This window comes from Sinocyclocheilus anshuiensis, unplaced genomic scaffold (genome assembly GCF_001515605.1).
Source record: "Sinocyclocheilus anshuiensis isolate Anshui unplaced genomic scaffold, SAMN03320099.WGS_v1.1 scaffold306, whole genome shotgun sequence".
NCBI lineage: Eukaryota > Metazoa > Chordata > Actinopteri > Cypriniformes > Cyprinidae > Sinocyclocheilus > Sinocyclocheilus anshuiensis.
The window spans coordinates 2216219-2228691 of NW_015544175.1; the positions used below are offsets into that span (position 1 = coordinate 2216219).

The 12473-nt window shown below is 40.3% G+C and overlaps 1 pseudogene; it reads left to right on the forward strand.

Moving 5' to 3' along the window:
• Positions 1 to 12473, forward strand: part of LOC107696140 (myomegalin-like) — a 72053-nt pseudogene that overhangs the window by 50033 nt on the left and 9547 nt on the right.

Sequence of the window (12473 nt, forward strand, 5' to 3'; positions counted from 1 at the left end):
TATAATGGCGTTTTTAACTTAAACTTGAGACATGCAGGTTCCATAATAAAAGATTTTTCTACCACCGGAACAATTAAATATGATGTGCAACTTATTAATTTAATTAAGCGGTTTATCATGTAATTGATTCTATTCAAAATTGAATCAGTTGATAGCACTAAAAATTTCACACTATGTATTTTCACTGTAAGTAATACTGGTGCATAAATGCTACTTTCACTTTTCTCCCTGCAGTAAGTTTGACACGCTGATCCAAGCACAGGCCCGTGAGCTGTCTCACCTGCGTCAGAGGATGCGGGAGGGCCGTGGAGTGTGCCACATTCTGACTCAGCACCTGGGAGACACCACCAAGACCTTTGAAGAGCTGCTGCGCTCCAATGACATCGATTACTACATGGGACAGAGCTTCAGAGACCAGCTCTCCCAGAGCATCTCACTCGCTCAGAGAGTCAGCACCAAAATCAGCGGCCGTGAGTGAAACATGCATACTTACCAACATACATCTGACAATATCAATGTTTTTCTGTAACAAAAAACATTGCAATTAATTACTTTATCACATTACAGGGGATCACTCTGAAGTCCCAGATGACAAATCAGGTCACGAGCTGCTCGCAATACGGTGAGTCAGCTGAACATTTTATTGATCACGCCTTGTATTTATAGCGCTTCAGAACTGAATCAGGTTCCCCATTGCTGTCAGTACACCAAATCAGCCAGAACATGTGATTAGTATAGCACATGGGCAATATTGATTTGTTGAGATTTGTTTAATAGTGACCGACTGTACTGACACAAATTTCAGTTTAAACTCCCAATAAAGAGCCTTTGAGGAGTGCCTTAGCGTAGCATCTTTTCCTCAGTAAAGTCTAATTGCTTGCAGTGCTTTAAAAGTATGTTTTGCATGTTCATAAAGCAGAGCGGCTTGTTACGTAATGATTCGTTTTGGCAGTGCGTGTATTTGCTGGCATGACCATAGAGCTTTCTGGTGTCCTATTGACTTAGACACCAGCTGTGATGAGTTTCTCACCCAGTAAGCATCTTGGAAACATTTGGTCCGGATGGATCAATATGAGAGATTATTTCAGTAATGAGACATTGCCAAGTCAATGACTGACATTTGGATCCTTCATACTGTACATCCTCTGACTGGTTAGGTTTTAATATTGTGTTTCAATATATTTTTATTGTAACAGTCAAGTTCGACTCCATTGTGCTATTTCTTAGAATCAAATAGGTTGTTATGGTGAGAATGGCAAATTTTTTTTGCCAGTTTTACAGTAGACGTGACCCTCAATATTGAGTGGTTGTTTTGAGGTATTTTTTTCCAGTAGTCTTTTCTTTTCTGTTTCTGTTTCTCTTTTCTTTCATAATCTCTTCCCCTACACCTCCGTCTGTAACTCACTCGCTTCATTTCTACCCTTTTATGAGCACTGAAGTGGACTTATTTGACTTTGCCTGCAGGCCCGGTTGAGCGATGCTATATGCTAATGCTAATGTGAACTGTCAGAAGATGGTATTCTTACAATATCTTTATATTGTATATTGAATGGAAAGGCGTAGAGATGGTATTCTTAAGCGTTTTTTTAGTGTATTTTTAGAAATATTTATTAAATATATTTATTAAAATGTTATTCTTACATCTTTTTTAACGTTCTGTCTGATCTATATGGATTTGCCTGATGAGAAGGACCTGGCTGTTGCACTGCTAGAATCAACTGCTTCTTTCACATTTTTGTGTGTCCATGTGTAGCCCACTGTGTCTTTGAATCATCCAAAGCTGGGATGGATCGGTTTGCTGGATGGGTTTGTTGAAAAGATGGTCTTGTGTTGAAGAGAATAAAGAGAGAACCACTGGACATTAGAGAAACAATATTTGGTTTGGAATATTTTATTAAGCTGTTTTTTAAAGGGGTGGTTGATTATGATTTCACTTTTTTTAACTTTACGTAGTGTGTAATTGTAACGGAGGCCAGCGGTCTTAGGCTCCTTATTAGTGCGTCCGCCTCCCATGCCGGAGACCCGGGTTCGAGACCCACTCGGAACGAGAACGAGGTGTGGTGGCGAGGACCCGGGGGAGAGGGGTTACATTTGGCGGCGAGGACCCGGGTGAGAGGGGTTACATTGGTGCCGTGACCCGGATGGGAGTGTGGATTAGGGGGGTGAGTGTAACGGAGGCCAGCGGTAGGTGCTGTGCAGGTAAACCTCACTCCCCTGATCTCAAGAGACGCACTAGAGACTGACGCTAGTGGCTGCAGTCTTTAGCCTCCTTGTTAGTGCGTCCACCTCCCATGCCGGAGACCCGGGTTCGAGACCCACTCAGAGCGAGAACGAGGTGTGGCAGTGAGGACCCGGGAGAGAGGGGTTACATAATGTTGCTGTTACAGCATAAACAACATCTGCAAAGGTACGATGCTCAAAGTTCAATGCAATGGGAGATATTTTCTTTTAAAGAAATCGCTGTTTAAGGACTACAAAAAAAGGCTAGTAGGGACTACAACGAGCTTCTTTCTGGGTTTGTGACATCACTAACCACGATGTTTACATAAACCCTGCCCCTGGGAACATGCAACTACCCGTAATGGTAAGGGGGCGTGACGTTTCTGGACAATGTGCAGTTAGCGAATCACAACACACTGGGCCAGCTAACCAATCTGAGCCCGATTGCGTATTTCTGAGGGAGGGGCTTCATAGAACCAGGAACTCAACAGACTGTTTTGACAAGAATGGAAACAGTGGTGTAGAATAAAGGTAAAACATGTGAAAATAATGTTTGTTTGTTTTTTAAACGAAGTAGGGATGTTCATTTTAACCGTTTAACCGGTTCCATCCATCCATCCATCATTCCATGGGCTCACGCCCGTTGGTGTCCAATGCCCGTCTGACGCTCCATTTCCACTGTGCAAGGTCCTGTGCCATCCTGCTAAGAGAGTGGATGTCCCTCTGACACCATTCTTTGATGTCATCCAACCACTCCCTACTCGGTCTTCCTCTCCGTGTCCATCCATCCATGATCCCAAACACCACCATCTTTGCCAGTTGTAGTGTGCGTTCCGTGATCCACGGTTTGTTTTCCTTACACACTGTTGGTAAGACTTCCCTCACAGATGATTGTATCGCTTCATTCAACCGTCAAACTCTGTCATTTAGTTCCACTGGCTGCGATGGTGAGTTTGCAAGTCTTTGCTCCACTTTGTCCTTGAACCCTGCCCGCACCGTTGCATTTCCAGAGTGTGCGCATGCGGCGCCGGCGCAATCACTTGAATTTTTTCCTTCTAGTGGAAGAAACTACTCCTTTTAGTCCTAAACATAATTGGAATTGTAAAAGGTTTGCCTTTATTTGTGTACATTCACAATAAAAACAAATCTTTGTGCTTTTGTAAAATAAGCCTTCTGCCGTCTTTCGCGCAGCACAAAAATGAACTGAAACTCTGAATACTAGGCTACTTGTTGTACAGTTTACAGTTTTTCTTTCATTTTCTTAATTTATTATTTAAATAAAAATATGTTTCTCGTATAGGCCTGTTTATTCATTATATATATATATAATATATTTTTATTCGTATATATATTATATTATATAAAATATATTTTTATTATATAATTCATTCATTATGTATATATACAGTATATACAGCCTAGCTTTATTATGTTTTTCTCTGCTCGCAGAAGCGCTGCAGGTGCCTGATGTGACCATGAGAATCCTCATGTTCTGTTGTTTGCTGCTTTTTGCGCATGTAAAATTAATCCCCGGGAAACAAATGTTAGTATTTTTAACGGGTCACAGACACTTATCCTTTCTAATTTAATTCAATTCTAATTTAAAATAATCTTGTCGGTTAACGGTTAACAATCGGTTAACGAGCATCGGTTGTCGGTTAGGAAAAATAACCGAAATGAGCATCCCTAAAACGAAGCATGAACACATGTTACACTACACCCCATAAAAACAATCAAGCCTTCGAAAAAAGCTGATCAACCACCCCTTTAATGCTGGAAGCGATTGAGATTTGGCTGTTAACGGGGTTTCGCACACAGAACATACTAAAATTATTTATTATGAATTATCATTCAATCATTTTTCCCTCAAAGATTTATTTTTTACAAGTACTAAAATAATTGTTAAAGAATCTGTTAAGGAACCAGAATAGCTCAGAAACTGGAAACGGATCCATTAAGTTCTTTATGATTCCCATCCCTACTGCACAAAATCATGAATATTTAACCAATAAGATAATTCACTTCTTGCATCACAGTGGATCTGTCATCTTCCTAATGGTTTTAATTGCAGTTTAAAGCCTTCTTTGCTGATCTGGTAGTGCACGTCACCTCTTCGTCCCTTATTTCCTTCGTAGCTCTGTCATAATGGAAGCTCACAGCCAGAAAAAGATGATTTCCAGTGTGTAATCTCCTTCTGGAAATGTCTGTTTGTCTCTAATATTGCAGCCTTTAATGAGGTGAAAGAGAGTGAAAGGGTGCGCAGATGGCCAACCAGATGCACGGCTGGACTTAACTGTATTTTGTTGCCAGTCAGCTCATTTAGCTGGGGTTTGTAATTGAAAACAGAGGGGATTTGCATCGGTTTGATGTCCTGAAGTGTTTTATGTGTGTTTTCGTGTCCTCTTGTGAACATTTGCCCTGGGACAGAGCTGTCACATGGTTGGTAGCTGTGCTGTGACCACCAGGCTCTGGATTGGGTGTTGACTCCTGTGCTAATCAGGTTAAGTTATTAAAACCTCATGAGTGAAATAGGTCAGAGGCAGCTAAAGCTGACAGAGAAAGAAAGAGAGAGCGATAAAGATGAGAAGACAGTGGAAGGAGAAGACCACATGCGAGACCATGTGAAAGAAGAGCATGACTGAATGTCAGCAGAGGAGGGACGACAGAATATTGACATTAACCTGTCCGTGGAAGTGGATTTACTCTTTGGTTTTCCTTTTGTTTGGTTACGGATACTACACCATACAGAAATAAGAAGTAACTTGAAGCAACCATGATCAACAATAAGGACTATATTCTATATTCTATTTTGTTTTGTGATGATTTACAAAAGAATATGTTTTAAGTTTCCTAATTTTATAAGCATTTAATAGTTTGGATACGCTTTATGTTTGTTTATTGGAACACAGATATGTCTCTTTTGACTGAAGCACCCTGTTTATGCACAGAGGAACACATCAGCCCAACAGCAAGGACCACACATACACGCACACTTCACCATGAGGGTTTGTTGTGTTTGAGAGCTCATGGGGAAGGACGTTATGTTTCAGGAAGACTCTCTGATTACCCTTTTCCTCCTTTTGGGAATAAATAGAAAAGCACAGAGGAACTGGTCTCTAAGAAGAAGGATTTACTGAACATTCAACATCAGTGGCTTTTGTTTCTTTGAAATCGAGACTTAAGGAATTTCAAGTTGGCTTTGTAATTATTAGTTTCTGAAGGATGTGTTTGATCTGTTGCCCAGCAAGAACTTGTAAAGGAAGAGGAGTTTGAGTAAGACCACGCTGGATGTCACAGCAGTTGGTATTTTTGCATTTGTGTATGTATTAAAACTCTCTGTTGTGGTTGGGAATAAACAGATCTGTCTCTCAGCACTTGGGATTTGTAATATCGGGATTTGCGTTGCTCTTCGTCCAACTGCCTGCTGGAGATTCCCAACTCCTCCCCCATCACTACTCGCAATCTGGGCAAACCCCCCAGCCTTCGTTACGCAAATGATCGCAACCCAGTTACCACGGAGACCCAGTTGACAGGCGCTACTTCGACTGCCGGTCCTGCGGCCCCTGACCTGCTCCTCTGTGTTTCCCAGCCAGCCAAGGGTTTGGAAAGCCAGGATGAAGTGGCTGTGACCGGGTCTCAAGGGAGCATAAGGGCTCAGGCAGGTCGTGGGGCCATGGCTCCATTGTGGAGGTCCATGCTATCCAAAAGCAGCCCCTTGTACCGTGAATCCCTCTTTTCCTTCTCTCTGTGGGAATGGCAGGTGCAGAAGAGAGAGTTGGCCATTCTCAAGAAGCAGACAGAAAGGGAGAGAAGAACACTGCACAGACAAACAGAGAAGTAAGAGCTTTGAGGTGTTTTACAGGTGTAGGTTTTTAAAATAAAATTTAAAAAATCGTAAAACTATTTAAAGCAATATTTGTTGGTACAAATTGGGTACATTTTTTGGATTCCTTGATGAATAGAAATTTCAAATTAATCTTACTGACCCCAACTTTTTAACTTTTTTTTAAAAACGGTTTTCTGTGCATTTTACATGAGGTGTGCTATTTGCTGCCTTTGTAGAGTGTTTTAAAATCAGTCTCCTGTGGGGTTACATTTCAGTTCGGATGTTGTATTAGAAGACAGGTGTCTGTTAGTTGGTGTTGGTCGTGTTAAATTTGGCTACATATGACTGTGTGTCACACTACTTATGTTGATGAACTCACACGAACACGATGATGATGGGCAGTCTTTAATAAATCCACAGAAGGTAAATCCAAACAGAGAGAAGGCTTTCAATACACGTAGCATCGACGAGACCCGACAACAATGAACAGAAAGAGAGCAACTAAAATACACAAGGGATGGTGAAGGGATGGCAAAAGGCAGGCACATCGGCAGAGAGATGCAGGAGGAGGTTCGGAAGGAGGACGACAAACAAAATCCAGGGAGGTGCAGGTGGAGGAGATGACCAGGGAGGAGCCTTGAGCAGGCGAGGGTAGGTGGAGACCCAGGCCACAGCCAGGACTGCGCTCCATGGCAGCAGCACTGGAGGGAGGAGCCAAGGCGTGATTGGAACACACACCATCATGGGGACAACAGGAGGCGACGACGGTGATGGAGGTGGTGCCCACGGCGCAGACAGAGAGCTGAGGAGGTGGAGCGATGCCGAGACGGACCCATAGCGATGAACGCCCAAGATGTAGGTGGAGATCCAGAGGCCAGAGGGCAAGCTGCAGTGACCAAGGGAGGAGGCGGAGTGGGCCGTAGCCAAAGGGGTGGCAGGCCAGAGAGCAGCGGACCTACATCCACACCCGGCGAGGCCAAATGGCCGATGTTCCATGCTGGAATCAAGGGTGGGAGGAGCGCAGGCGCAGGAGTCAGGACTGTGGGACAGGGTGGAGCAGAGCCATCCGAGACTGGAGGCGGAGCCACGGGCTCCTCAGGTTCAGGAGACAAAGACTCCCTTGCAGGCCTGAGATGGAGTCCCACCACTTAGACCCGACAACAATGAACAGAAAGAGAGCAACTTAAATACACAAGCAGACTAGACTAATTAATGACACACACCTGAACGGAATGACACAATTAACTCAAAGAACGGAAACAAAGTCAAAAACGGAAACGTGCAAAAGGAAAACGAAGTCTAAACTGCATGATACGATGGTAGAGTGTGTGCATAAAACTGAAAGATATTATATTTGGAGAAGGAGCACATGTGAGAGAGATGACACACACTGGTAGGATGTTAATGTGTATGTGTGTTTTGGCTCTGAAAGAGAAAAACAGGTCCTAATTAATCCAGCTAGGAATGAATTGTGGGTGCAAAATTAGCCTAATGCCCAGTATGCAGGATACACCTGGCACGTGGCAAACAGAATATGCTAACAATTTGCATGTACAACACGCTTAATTTGTATCCACATTAGCATACTAAACGCAAAACTCACTTTTATCAGATCCTGACATTTACATTTATTAGTTTAGCAGTTTTGACTTACAGAAGAGGAGAAGCGTGACACAATCGCTTCATCATATGGATGTGGCACATTAACTAAAGTGATTATAAGTGGGAAATTGCAGAAGCTTTTTTGTTTTGAATAATTCTGAAAAGTGAGAATTTTGTTTATATTCTGACAGTATAATTATAGATTTCTTGTGTTTGCAGATTGTGCTCATTGTTTGTTTTTGTCATAACCAGAGTAATTAGCCATGACTACAACAAGCAACAGGATGTTTTGTTGATCATTTGGTTTGTATTTCTGCAGCTGGATAGCCTCATCCACTGTGAAATCTAATTGGTCCTACACTGTACATTAAACATCAAATATCTTCTGATTGGCTTACAGATGTCTCTCACTGTCACCTTATGGCAGAAGTTTAGTTCCATTTTAATACAAACAATGCTAAATGTCATTTTTGTTTGTCCTCAGGCTAAGTAAGGAGCTACAACAGAAAGACAAGCTCATTGAGTCGCTACGCTCCAAACTTGACCAGCAACAACCACGATCGGATATGCCTACTAGCAGCCATGCCCTCTCTGTGGCCACAGACCAATCAGACAGGACCTCTTTTGTGTCAGATGGCCATGGCTCAACCAGTGAGGATCTAGAGCTGTGCTCCGAGCTAGATGCTGCCAGCGAATATGGCCAAGAGGAGGCAGCGAGAAGTGCCACAGGTTTTTGACTTTATTAACATCATATTTCTATTATTTTATTATGTTCCCTCCCCTTCATCATATTTAGGTTAGTTTCTCATCCACCTTTTTTCATTGTCCACCTGTTTTGTTTCAGACTCATGCGATCATAGAGGCCCAGCCTCATTACATCCATCCTATCCTCCATCTATCACTTCATCACACAGCCACCAGTCCTCCAACACCTGTCCCAGCATGCACTGCACACCACATAGGCCAATGGAAACCCAAGCACAGACAGGTAGGAAGAGTGAGGGGTACCAAATCACACATGCCCTTTTTAATATCTATCATAACAATGTTATTTTTTTCACTATATGCACTGCCGTTCAAAAATTTGGGGTCAGTAAGATTTTTTTTTTTTTTTTAAAGAAATTAATAATTTTATTCAGTCACAGTTATAACATTTACAAAAGATTTATTGCTGTTTATGCTGTTTTTATTTGAAATAAAAATTATTTCAAAAATTATTATGAACTTTCTATTTAAAAAAAAGAGTTCTGAAAAAAGCAGCACAACTGTTTTCAATACTGATAATAAAAAAATGTTTCTTAAACTCCAAATCAGCATATAAAAATGATTTCTTAAGTATCATGTGAGACTGAAGACTGTTTAATGGCTGCTGAAAATTCAGCTTTGAATCACAGGAATAAATTAAATGTTAAAGTATATTAAAATTGAAAGCAGTTATTTTAAATTTTAATAATGTTTTACAATATTACTGCTTTACTGGTGCCCTGGTGAGCATAAGAAACTTTCAGAAATGTGAAAAACTTACCGACCCCAAGCTTTTTATTGGTAGTGTTTTTTTTTTTTTCAAATTAATATTGTATTAAAAGTTTGTGTGTTCTAAAAACCAGCTGTAGCCTGCTTCTAGGCATAGAAAGTCTCACTCAGTGAAGTATCTGTAGCCGTTTCTCTGTGTGTCCTCCCATTAGGCCTCTCTACTGCACCTCTGTCCAGCTCCATTTCCTTCTCCACTTCTCTCCACTGTCCTGAAATGTCTTCTGCACCTGTGTTTGATCCTCAAACTCAACCCTTGAGAACCCGTCACACTTATGGTGGGGGGTTTTCACTGGCAGAGGTTCACCAAGAGCTTCAAATGCTCCAGAGACAGCTTGGAAACAGTGAGCCTGCATCTGAGTGTGTGTGGCACAGAATGATTCATACTAATTCTGCCACTAAATCACTATCGGCAAGATTTGAACCCTTAACTGGAATAATGCTATTGCCAAATAGAAATCAGAGAATGAATTGAAATACAGTAAAGAAATCTGATGTTAAAACAAACATTTTGTCATACAAACCTAAGAACTCATTGATGCATCATGCAGTTGCTGAATGTTGAAACACTAATATGCATGCAAAAATCATTTGCTTAATCTTTATTTTTTCCTGTAAAAATGTCCAAACATCCTGTATACAAGATTGAATTGAAGAAACTGTTTACTAATGAAAATTAGATTTCAAAAATTAGATTTTAGCATGCAAAATATTATTTCTTGCATCTAAATTTTCATACATTACTGAAATCAGTCATTGTGAGCTTCGATCACATTTGTCTTCATCCCCTTCTGTGTCTTCTTAGTTCATGCTGCTCATTCAAAAAAATGTTTAACCTGTATTTTTTTTAAAGAAATTAATATTTTTATTCAGCAAGAATGCATTAAATTGATCAAAAGTAACAGTAAAAACATTTAAATTTTTACAGAAAGATTACATAATAGCTGTTCTTTTAACTTTCTATTCAACAGAGAATCCTAACAAAATCTATCATCGTTTCCCTTGCATACCCGATAAATAAAATATTAAACAGCACAAATGTTTTCAATATTGATAACAATTAGAAATGCTTCTTGACCAAATCAGCAATATTAAAATGATTCCTGAAGGATCATGTCATGGAGGAATTACTTCTGAAAATTGAGCTTTGCCATCACAGTAAAAAATTACATTTTAAAATATTAAAATAGAAAACCATTATTTTAAATTGTAATAATATTTTACAATATTAATGTTTTACTGTATTTTTGATTAAATAAATGCAGTCTTGCATGAGAGACTTCTTTCAGAAACATTAAAAAATCCTACCAACCCCAAACACTTTGACCAGTAATGTATATACTCAATCTTTTACATTCTCTCCAATAATATTTGGTTTTCTTATCTGGGGTACAGGCTACCATGGTCCTCAGATCAAACCCCTTCCTGCATTTCTACTGGGCTCCCATACTCAGCCTGACCATAACAGCTTACACCCACTATCCCATCATGCCTATGAACAGTCACCTTTCAGCAGCCAGCACACCAGTCCTGCTATGAAATCAGGGACAAGCCTTCTGGAGAGCAGTGCAATGTGGGATATGATGTATGGCCCAAGACCTTTAAGACCAGGCACATATGGAGACGTGTCCTCTGGTTCCTCTGGATATCAGTCAGGCCATACAGGTGAGATCTCATCAGGTGAGAGTTAATTATAATGTTAACATATTGTTGTCATATATCGTTTTGTAAAACTTATCCTGCTATTTTTATTCAATGCTTTAGGTGCAGACTTGATGGAAGAACACTTAAGGGAGATTCGCACTCTCCGGCGGCGTCTAGAAGGCTCTATCCAGACCAATGACAGTCTGAGACAACAGCTGGAGGAGAGATTGGCCTCTTCTGGGCGAAACGGAGGTCAGAGATTCACACAATCATATTCACCCAGTCAGTGTGTTTATCCTGGAATACTTTACTTGTATGTATTTGTATGTATATATTGCTTGTATGTTTCGAATGTGTCTATATTTTCTCTTACCTTTCACTAGCAGGGGGAGCGCCCACTAACATCTATATCCAAGGCCTTGATTCTGTCAGTCAGCTGTCCAATGAGATTCGAGCACTGAAACAGGAAAATCATGCCCTGCAGAACCAAATCCAGCAGACCAGGACAGGTAAGCTCTTAGTCCTACTACGTTCATATAAGCAGTACTACATACCAGCTTTGATATATATTAAGTGTAAATGATCAAGCATATTTTCTTGTCAGTGTTCACAATGAAATAAATAGCTTAATACAAACAGTATACATTCAGTATAGGCATTCATCTTTGAAATTAAACAAGTTAATTAAATGTTATAATTCCATTTTGTATTTATTTTATTGTGTTTGTCATTTTTATTATTATTATTTTTTTTAAATATATTTAGTTTTAATTCATTTTTATATCAGTTTTAGTTATTTTCGTGCATCAAGTTAAACTAAATGAAAATGAGAAATGTTGCCTTGGCAACTAGCTGCAATAAAATACGTTTTTTATATTTTATTTCAGTAAATGTTTATTTCAAGTAATGAAAACGTAGCCAGTATCTCCTGAGTCTTGAGATGTTTTGCAATTACATGCAGAAGGCAGTAAAGAGATGGAGCGGCTGAGAGAGGTTGTTCTGTCTGGGCGTGGCCAGTTAAAGCAGGCGGAGCTAGAGGCGGACAGGTGGGCGGATCAGTGCAGACAGCTGCAGGCTCAGAATAGAGAGCAGGCTCAGGCAATACTGCAGCTCAAACAAGAGAAACAGTACAGCCTGGACAACAGCACCAGGTACAGTGTCAGAATACAATATCCCTTTGTAACCTCTCGAAAATTTAGTAGTAGTTTTGAGATTTTGCTCTGGACAAAAATGTGGCAGACTAACTGACTGAATAATATTTGTGTGTATACATCGGTGAACAGGTTACAGCATGATGTGAATGTTCTCCAGCAGCAGCTGAGTGAGTGTCAGTGTCTAGTGCACACGCTGCAGTGTGAACTACAGGTGTATCAGAGAGTCTGTGGCACTACTGAGAGCAACACAGGTAAGAAACAGATACACCTGTCTGATACTCAAAAAGCGATCAAATCTCTACAATTAAATTAATATTTTAAATTTGTGCTAGATGGACATTTACAGCAAAAATCTTGTGCATCCAGCTTTAGATTGAGGATAGTGATCCTAGTGAAAGAAAATTGATGATTTTATAAACAGAGTATTAAAGGGGTCATATGATGCAATTTCAAGTTTTCCTTTCTCTTTGGAGTGTTACAAGCTGATTGTGCATAGA